A 9524-nucleotide genomic window follows, 5' to 3' on the forward strand; every position below is an offset into this window, starting at 1 on the left:
TTTCCTCCCCTCTCCAGCTGGTAAAGCACCTCTAATTTGGCTGTGCAAACTTGAAAAACAGGACCCTTTCAATGTTAGAGCACATGGAAAGCTGGCATAGACACCTAACTGGGATATCTTCTACTTCCTCAGTTTGAAGGAAAAAAGCTGCACAATGCCTGAATTCCCTCAGTTCATTACCATCTTATATTCTCATACACCCACAGATTAACACTTATTTTCGCAGGACATCTTGAAAGGAAGCAGAGCTACCATCAGGCACAATTTTACCAAACCCAGAGATAAGCCCTTAAGGTTGACTGGATTTCTCCACAGTCATTGATTACAATGGTTACTGACCTCTTGTTGACAGCGTCAGTGTCAGAGACCTGCGAGACATGTATCTGAGCATATCCAAAAGCTGGTACAAGGAGAATGTGGGGCACTTTCTATCGAAGACCTGAGATTGAGGAGATTGATGCTTGGAGTCTGATTTAAGATTGCAGCACGTCAGCTGATTTGCCCTTTGCAGCTAAATGCAAGAACCAAAGTATCGGTGGATCCAGACTTCTTGTGATACATAGCCTGTTCTGACAAGGTCTTGTACATTAAGGCTTCAGTGGTGCTGAGCATTGCTGAGCTTAGTCTCAGCGAAGATAGGTAAGGAAAAAGTAAAATTGCATGTTCCTTATCACATTTAGCGCATACCTCTCAAGACCTGGCAACAGCAGCAGAGAAGAAAGTGGTAACGTTTTACGCAGTTGCTATGAGTTAGTGTGAGCTTAGAGGCTTGGGTGCAGAGCAGCTCTAGCCTTCTCCTAGCCACAGCTAAAGAAAGCGTTCACTCTGGGATGTAGGTGATAAATAGAACTACTGGGTTTTTTTACTGTAACTTTAAGTGTTAGACCAAAATTCCTGGGGAATGCTCCCCTCCTTACATACAAGCTTTATCTTCCAGCTAACAACATTTTCACTAATTGTATTTTCTTACATGCCACTAGGCATTCACCAAGAAACTTTGTAGGATGTTAGGCAGGGCACCAGTCAATACCCAAAGTTAAATTTAAGCACAGATTTGAACTATATTTACTACCTAGAGCAAAATGCATCCTTCCCATAGGGAGTATTTGTAATCTCTCATGCAGTATGAAGTGCTGATTATGTAGAGAGTTTGTGTTTAATAGTGGCTCCATAAGTACTCTGAAGCTGCGGCATTTCATAAGGATAGCAACTACAGTAGGGTTATATGCTGCCTGAAAACTACTAAATGCAAAACCAGACCTACATCTGTTTTCATTGATTACAACTGTCACCATCAGGAGGAAGTGTTGGAGCAGTGGTAGATCTTGCTGTGATTTCAAGATGCCAAGTAAGTGACCTCTAAATTACTCTTAGTAACTGCTGAGTCTGTAATATCAGATTCTGTACTCGTTGCATTTCTTCCCACTCCAAGATCATGTGCATGCAAGGATTTTTGGTTTGGTTTTGTTTTTTACAGCACAAGCTCAGTGAGGTCTCATTCTTCCAGCTCCTGCTTGATTACTGTCCATCTGTGTGTTTGAGAGGAATGTCACAGGCATGGTAAATTACTCTTGCCATACTGAGTGCTGCATCACACATCAATACCTTGCTGTGCAGAGCTGTTGAAGTTGTACCAACGATCCAGTTCAGGCAGCATTAAGCAGTTCAGTGGTGAGCTCAGTGGTCTGCTGGCAGTGATGTCTTGTTCTGCTCTTACCATTAGTTCGAGTATCAGTGCTCTTTTACAGTGGTTATGTATACCTTAAACACACTTGTGTCTTCATCAGCACAATAGCTAATTGCAGTTTTACAGATTAGTACAGAAGTACAAGTACAGTCACAGAAGCATACGGGTACTTGCCTTGTCTTGAAATGGCTCTTTAGGTGCTCAGTTTTGTGCTACTTGCACACACGCAATCATAACTTTCACTGGGCAGCAAAATGGGAGAGAGACCAACCCTTAAGCCCTTGGCTTTACATTGTGTCCACTCCAAGCCATCCCTTAGCTCTTAAAAAAGTGTTTGTCTGCATTAATGGCACAGCACATCTTTAGCTGTCTGCTCTGTGAAGTAATCCAGTCTTTCTAGACCAGGGATTGAAAGTAGATTTTTAATATATGTAACCAAAGGAATACATGCAAGCCAGGTAGAGTATAAGCATTTTCTTTATTTAAGAGTACAGGTAGTAGAAACTTGTTTACAAAAATTTCAGTGGTGGTACATTTTTATCTTCATTGTCCAAAGCTTTTGCCCCACGAAGTTGCCTGGTTTGTTATGTTTTTTACAGCTTTTTCACCAGTTTCAGCAACTTTGTAGACTTCATCAAGAGCTTTTAAAATGGAAAAACAAAGGTAACTGTAGCATCACTGCAATACCTTTCCCTTTCCCACCTGATGTGGGACAAGGGGCAAGGCAGGGTTGGGGGACCTATCTGGGATTTCACTGACATAACATTTTTTAAATAAACAGAAACATTACTGTACCTTTCTGACCAGCATCCTTAGCCTGTTCCACTGCTTGCTGCACAGTCTGGCCCACTGTGTTAGCTGGAATTAAGAGAAAAACAAGTGTAAATCAAGCAGTCTTTACCCTTCCTCTAAACTCAGCATTTTGGAAAGGTTCAGTAAATGTTTCAAGGCTATAAGATGAAAATATTATTCTAGAAGGGTAGGCACCCTGGTCTAGAGAGAGAGAGGTGCTATTTGGAAGCTGGCTATAGTTCCCCATGTTATCATGTGTCTTGGTAGGGATGAAGATTGTGGAAGTTCGAATGTGTTACCTGCAGGGTCAGGAAATAAACCCTAGCAGAGAATCAGATGCAGTGGAGCCTTCCCTTTACTGAGCCTGGCTAGGACCTGCTGAGAGCAGGCTTGGGCAGCTTGGTTGGTAAAGAATCTCTTACCAACTGCATAAAGCTTGATGCTTGCTGCCTGGAAGTGGCATGCAGTGAGGACAGCATGACATTTAGTGTACAGTCTAATACTTCTACTGTAGCTAGAGAGAATGTGTTCTGTAAGAGACAAAACTAGTTTTAAAGACATGGAAATGTTTAACAGAGGAGACTTACTGAGACATGAAGAACAAGAAGATACTGTCTTAAAGTGGAGGAACTGCAGCCTACAAAATTCTTGGGTGATCAGCCTCCAGTAGTATGATCAGAGAACTTGTTCACAAGAGTCAAATGAAAGTCTGGGGCAAATGGCCTTCAGTGGTATTGGTTTTGTTCCCCCTGGCTCCAAATACTACCTTTTAGAAAACATCGATGTGTTCTGCACAACAGAAACTGAAGGAGGGGCTGACTGAGCAAGTTTGATTCCTCAAGAACTTTGCATGAGAAAGTGCTGAGGTAGGGAAGGACATTTAAGTGGACTGGGAGCATCTAAAACTTCACAGGTCTCCAGGCTTGGATTGAATGGCTCTTCAACAGTAGTTGTTTTGTTAAGTGTCTTGTGAAAACAAGTGACCTATTTCACCTTGGGTTTGAAGGACACTCTCTAATGCTTAAGAGACATGCTAATTATTGTAATTCATCATCTTTTGCAGCAGTTTCCTAACTGGTGAATGATGTGTGCCACTCATAAGGTGCAGCCAGGGAAAATACTTCCCTTAGGAATCTTAGGTCACAGCTGAGTTTGTGGCTCCTTTCAAGAACCGTGAGGTAGGTGCTAATTTTAGGTACTTGGAAAACCCAGTTGTGCCACTCTGCACTTAGCAATGACTCACGGGACTGCGCTTTCGGGGCACATGCAGGCACAGCAGAAGTAGTTCATAGAAAAGGTAATTAATACTTGTACAGCCACCAGTTGGAGAGTCTTGTTCTCGTTAAAAATGAGCATAAAATCCCCCTTGTTTTCTTCTAAATGGGGATTTGGAGTCTACCTCTATTTATAATAAACCCAGGAGTGAGTGTTGTACAGACACTGATGTGACACAAGTTTAGCATCATGTGCTGTGTATTTACTGCCTGTCATCAAGTTACGTGCTGATGGCACAGAAGTGGCCGAAGTCAGGCCAGTGCCTGGGAGATCCCGTTGTTGTCCCGGGATCCAACTCCAGCTGGAAGGGCTGTGCTGTGGCACTTGCTGGAAAGATGTGAGCGGGGTTCAGGCAAAAGGCTTCAGACTGCTGGTGTCTGAAGGACTGGGTCGGATTCAAGTGCTTAGCACAAAAGGGGAAAGACTGCTGTTGCTATTTGAAAACTTTGCTCTTAGAGTTTGAATTAAGTGTTTAGGAGTCCACAATCAGTGAACACTGAGATTACTATACAGCTCCTTCAAGATGACAAATACCACTTCTACAACATCTGTATCAGTCTCCTACCATAGGAAGCCATAGATAATGTTTCCACAACATTAAAAAAAACATTAGGAACATCAAAAGACCTCCAGAAACACACATTTCTAGGGCTGCTGTACAGCAAAACCAAAATTAACAAATCTTCAATTGAAAATAAAAGCTGATGGTTACCCTCCAGTTGCCCACAGCTTGGTGTTTCTCTTTCATGCTTCAGCATGGAAATAGTTGATTTAAGAATAAACTTTGGAAAAGGGGGCTGTGGGTCTGGGATTAGGCATCTTTCATCCTCCTAGCAAACTGAACCAAGGGTAGATGGTAAATAAGTAGCAGGCTTCATTGGGCACAGAGCCTGCAAGTACTATTTCTACTGCATTTGAAGTCATGGACAGAATGTCTGGTTTTGAGAGTTTACCAAAATGTCATGTGAAGAAATATGAAACAGTCTCCACTGCTCATGTATTACACTATGCACAAACATTTCAGGAATGGCACATGTCCAGATCTCTGTTTGTGTTAAAGCTTCACTAACAGTGGCTCATCTAAGTGGCACGTTATTTAAATTTGGAGGTGACTCAGCAAGCCTCTCAGGAGGAGTAAACTTGACTCAGGTGCCTTGAAGCCCCCACGGCTGCACTTGAGCTTTTGGTGGGGTGAGCAGTTGCGACAGCAGTGGGGCTGGAGCACTGACAGCAGAGCAGAACTGACTTAACTGCTTGCCTCTGCACAGCACTGAGCAGATCAGACCTCAGAACTTCAGGAAACTACTCCAGTTTTCTATTACAAAACTCGTGTTTATCACGACAGTTCATGTTAGAAAATAAAGCTCTAATTAAGCAGCCTTGCCTCCCTTCAGCTTTCCACTGTCCTCTTTTCAGTGCATCATCTAGACACCCACACAGGAAAAGCCAGAGAGGGAAAAGTGGTGGTAAACCAGTAATTAATATGGGTCCTTCATTTACTGTAGTGTTAGGGGGTCTGTAGGTTACAGGACGTACTGACCGCACCCTTGAGGACAGCATCTGTAGTGTTCACACCTCAGCTACAGCTTTGCTCCCAGCCGCAGGGGGCAGGAGCCAGGCACATACTGTAACACCCAAGGCACAGGAGGGGGGAAAGCAGCGATTTGTATTTACCTGCCACCTGTGCAGCACTTTCAGCTTGTTGCGTGGCTTCCTCGGCAAGCTTCTTCCCAATCCCAAACATGGCTGTGCTCAGTCCTCTCTCCTCGCAGAGAATGGGCGACTGAATTCCTAAATTTGGTTCTGTTACAATGTTCAGCAAAGTGCAGCTTTTTATAGACAAAGCAGGACTCCTCCCAGCAGTTAGAGGGCAAATGCAAACTGGAACAGTGAAAAGCCATGAGCCCTTGTTGGGTGATTAATATGGGAGGCATAAAAAGGTGAAGAGACATTAATGTTTATTATGTTTTCCTCCCCAGAGAGAGGGCGTGAATTAATCAGCAGAAGTTTTCCATAGCCCAGGAATGAAAGCTTTGTTTTTCCATGTTGTGGAGTTGGTAAACAGAGTGCATGCCACAGCTGTCCCGACCAAAGGCTCCCAAGCCAGTGCCGCGGGGGGAGATACAACCCATCCTGAACTGGGCAGAAAAACATTGCATTGCGAAACACTCGGCTGAAGAATTGCTTAAATCAACTTCGGCATTTCAAAACCTTACACAGAAAAGTATCCAGTTTCAGATTATTATTCTCCACTTTTTTTTTTTTTCTTCCCCAGTGGGACTTAAAATTCATGGTTATAAAAAGAAATGGGAGGAGCTAACCCTGCTTTTTAAAGTATCTGATGAAATCTTTGTTGAGTTAAACAAAGCTAAGCATTTCATGGTGTGTCATAGCTAATATTTTAACGCCTTTCTTCCAATGCCTGGCTCAGGAGAGTGAAGAGGATGCTTGTGCCCTTTACTTCTGTCCCCACAGCAAACACCCGCAGGGCCCAGCACAGACCCCAGGGCCATTGGGCAGAGGCCAGTGGGGTGCAGCCTCTGCCTGCCCTTACCAGAGGCCGGGCACTGCCGAGCTGCGACACCAGGCTTGCACCACCTGCCCCAAGTGACAAAGAACTGAGCTACCACCTTGTTCCCCAGGCCAGACCCCATGGGGTGAGACATGGGGACCAGCCCGCGTGCAGCACCGCAGGACAGCGGGAGGCAGCCTGCCAAGTACACGGTCCCCACGCCATCCTGGCTCCTCTCACAGGATGGCTGTGTACCGTCCAGCCAGCCAGGAGCTGCTCTCATGTCAAACTAGCTGATTTTTTTTCTAGGATCACCCGCTTTCTAGCAGAACTACTTTTGTGCCCTTTCACACTGGGCAGGAGCTTTCACTCTGTTGATCAAAATTGTTGCTGAAAAGGGGAGAAAAAAGTGTAACCTACCTCAGAACAAGGGGTTTACTCATCAGACTGATCTGCCTACAGCCAACACCAGAGCAGACTCTAGGAGTACCTCTCCTCATCCCAGACATGTCACTTCATGAATAGTTCCTCTACAATGTCCCTTCCAGTATTACAGCAAAAATTCTGTTTTCTTCCAACCATTGCCGTTTCTTACTGACCCCAAAGCCCTACTTTATGTCAATTAAATATGATGTGAAAGGTTTGTCTGGATGTGAGGAGGGGCTTCTCTGCATCATTTTATCTTCTGACTGAAGGCAAGGGATTACTCACTGTATCTGAAAGAAAATTCTACCAGAATATGTTTACAAAAAACAGAAAGAAAGTAGCAATTTTGGTTTTAAATTAATGTCTTCCTTGTTGTCAAGTCAAGGAGCATTGACAAAGTTCAGAACTGATCTACAACACAAAAAACCCTGAAATATTTCAGATAACTCAGAGCAGCATTTGACCCATGGAAATTCATTGCGTGGCAGCCAAGCGGTAAGAGGCACCCATTGTTCCCTGAAACATCCTCAATTACCCAGGCCTGGCCTTGCGTGCAGGAAACAGCAATTTCCTAGTCCTGCTCTGCTGCTGTTCCAATTACTGACGGAGAAATGTGTGAAAACAGAGAGGCTCAGAGTCGACAGTAGGTTTGTGCATCTGGTGAGGCGACTGTTTACACTGTGAAGAGACACTAGAAATACTCCACTTCATCCCATCCTGATCGCAAAGTGAAGGACGGTTCCTTCTCTCCCACGTTCCAGTACTGCAAATACAACTCTTCCTTCAAAAGCCACATCATCACTAGCTCATGAGCAACTTCCACAAGAATAGATCGGTACAGCACCAGCACTGATGCTTTGACTTCGCAATGAACACGGGTGTAGAAATAAAATTACAGAAGTAAAACTAATTACAGCGACGCATTGCAAGTACATATTGAATTGTAACACTAGAAAGAGTATGTGCCATTGCAACACTGCCTAGGAGCAGGTGAAGGTGATGTTTGCTCCACAGGAATAAAAACAGAGAGTGTTAAAACACAGCCCAATTTTCAAATATAAAAAGGACCTATTTTCTCTTACTACATATAGATGAAAACCTTAGAAGACCAGTGAAGAGGTGTAGTTCTCTGCAGGCACCAGGATTTTCATCACATGCACGTTTAAGCTGACATTAGATTGCACTCAGTGCCGTAGCTTTTGCCAACCATCATCACACCAGCATGTGTCCTAGTAACCGCATTTCTTAAATTCTCATGGGCAGTAGGAAAAGTGAACTCTGCTTGATAGTGCACCAGGGCTAATGAGAGCAGGGCCTCAGCTCCCACCGCTTCTGCAGGACTCATCTCCGTGCACTGCCGTGCACTCCCTGCACCTCACTGCACTCCCTGTGCCCGGCTGATCATGCTGCCAAGGCCCAGGACTGCTGCTCAGGGCAAACCATGCCAGGAAAACACAGGTTAAAGCTGCCAAGGCACAAGCATGTACACGTCCTAAGCTCAGCCACCAGCCAGCACAGGCAAACACAGAGAGTTTGAGCACAGAGACAAAAGCTGCCACCCTCTGACACAAGCGCGGGCTGCGGCACACTCGCTCCAGCCTGGCTGAACACCACCAACACCGACCACCGGGAGCTATCTCAGCCTCTCCCATGGGGTCACATCCCACCAACACGCAGCCACAGCACCCCGGGGTGGGGGTGGCAGATTTCACAGTGCTGGAGGCAAAGCCACAGCAACCATGTCACCAGCACAACATGCTACTCAGCACAATCTACCCCCTTCCCTCCTACCCTGCAAAGCACACAGCTACCCCACTCCTAACTGCATCCAGGGCCATTCCAGGCCCTCTCCCACAGCCTCCCTGGCCCCCTCCCAGGCACAGCTGGGCAGCCCCAGCCCAGGTACGGGCAGATTTCAGGGAAGGGCCCCTCTGCCTCAGCTCAGTCCTGCCGGCAGCAAGGTCTTTATGTGCCAAACCTTACAGGGTTTCAAGTGAAGGGGCAATCTATGCAATAGGTAGGAGATGAATTTAAAACATGAAAGGAAGGTTGCTTTTGTCCCGTGGGCAGCAAACCCCAGTGAAGTTGCTGCCGCCACAGGCTCTGGGAGCAGACAGTGCTGGCAGTCCCAAAAAGAAGCTGGACAACATCACAGACAATAGATCCCTTCATAACCAGAGACTCCAGGAACTGGCCAGCATATCCCCTCCAGCATCGTTAATCCAGCCGCTGTGGTTGCTTGGTAGTATGAAGGAAATGGTGCAGAGAGTGGCCCAGACTGTCTAGGCTCCCCGAGTCACCTGTCCTGTGCCACCATTTACTGCTGCTGCTGCTCTTTGGGAAGGAGAGAAGCTGGAGGGGGGTCATCTGACTTTTTTTTTTTCAGGGCACGGCATAACAGTATAACGCAGTCAAAATATGCAGCCAATATGGCCGCCTCACCCCCAGCGTGTGTCAGCAGCATCTGGAGAATAGCATCCAACACAGCAATGGCTTGTTCCACTTCATGTTTCTTTATGGGATTACATTTAGGAAGGTGAGTTTCTCTCTGCAGATGTGCTGCCCCATCTCACAGCGAGCAGTTTCACAGAATCATAGACTGTTTTGGTTGGAAGGGACTCTAAAGATCCAACCCCTCCTGCCATGGGCAGAGACACCTCCCACCAGACCAGGTTGCTCAAAGCCCCGTCCAACCTGGCCTTGAACTCTTCCAGGGAGGGGACATCCACAGCTTCCCTGGGCAACCTGTGCCAGTGTCTCACCACCCTCACAGTGAAAAATTTCTTCCTAATGTCTAATCTAAATCTACCCCCTTCCAGTTTAAAGCCATTG

This window comes from Mesitornis unicolor, unplaced genomic scaffold (assembly GCF_000695765.1).
Source record: "Mesitornis unicolor isolate BGI_N332 unplaced genomic scaffold, ASM69576v1 scaffold10656, whole genome shotgun sequence".
In the NCBI taxonomy this organism is placed as follows: domain Eukaryota; kingdom Metazoa; phylum Chordata; class Aves; order Mesitornithiformes; family Mesitornithidae; genus Mesitornis; species Mesitornis unicolor.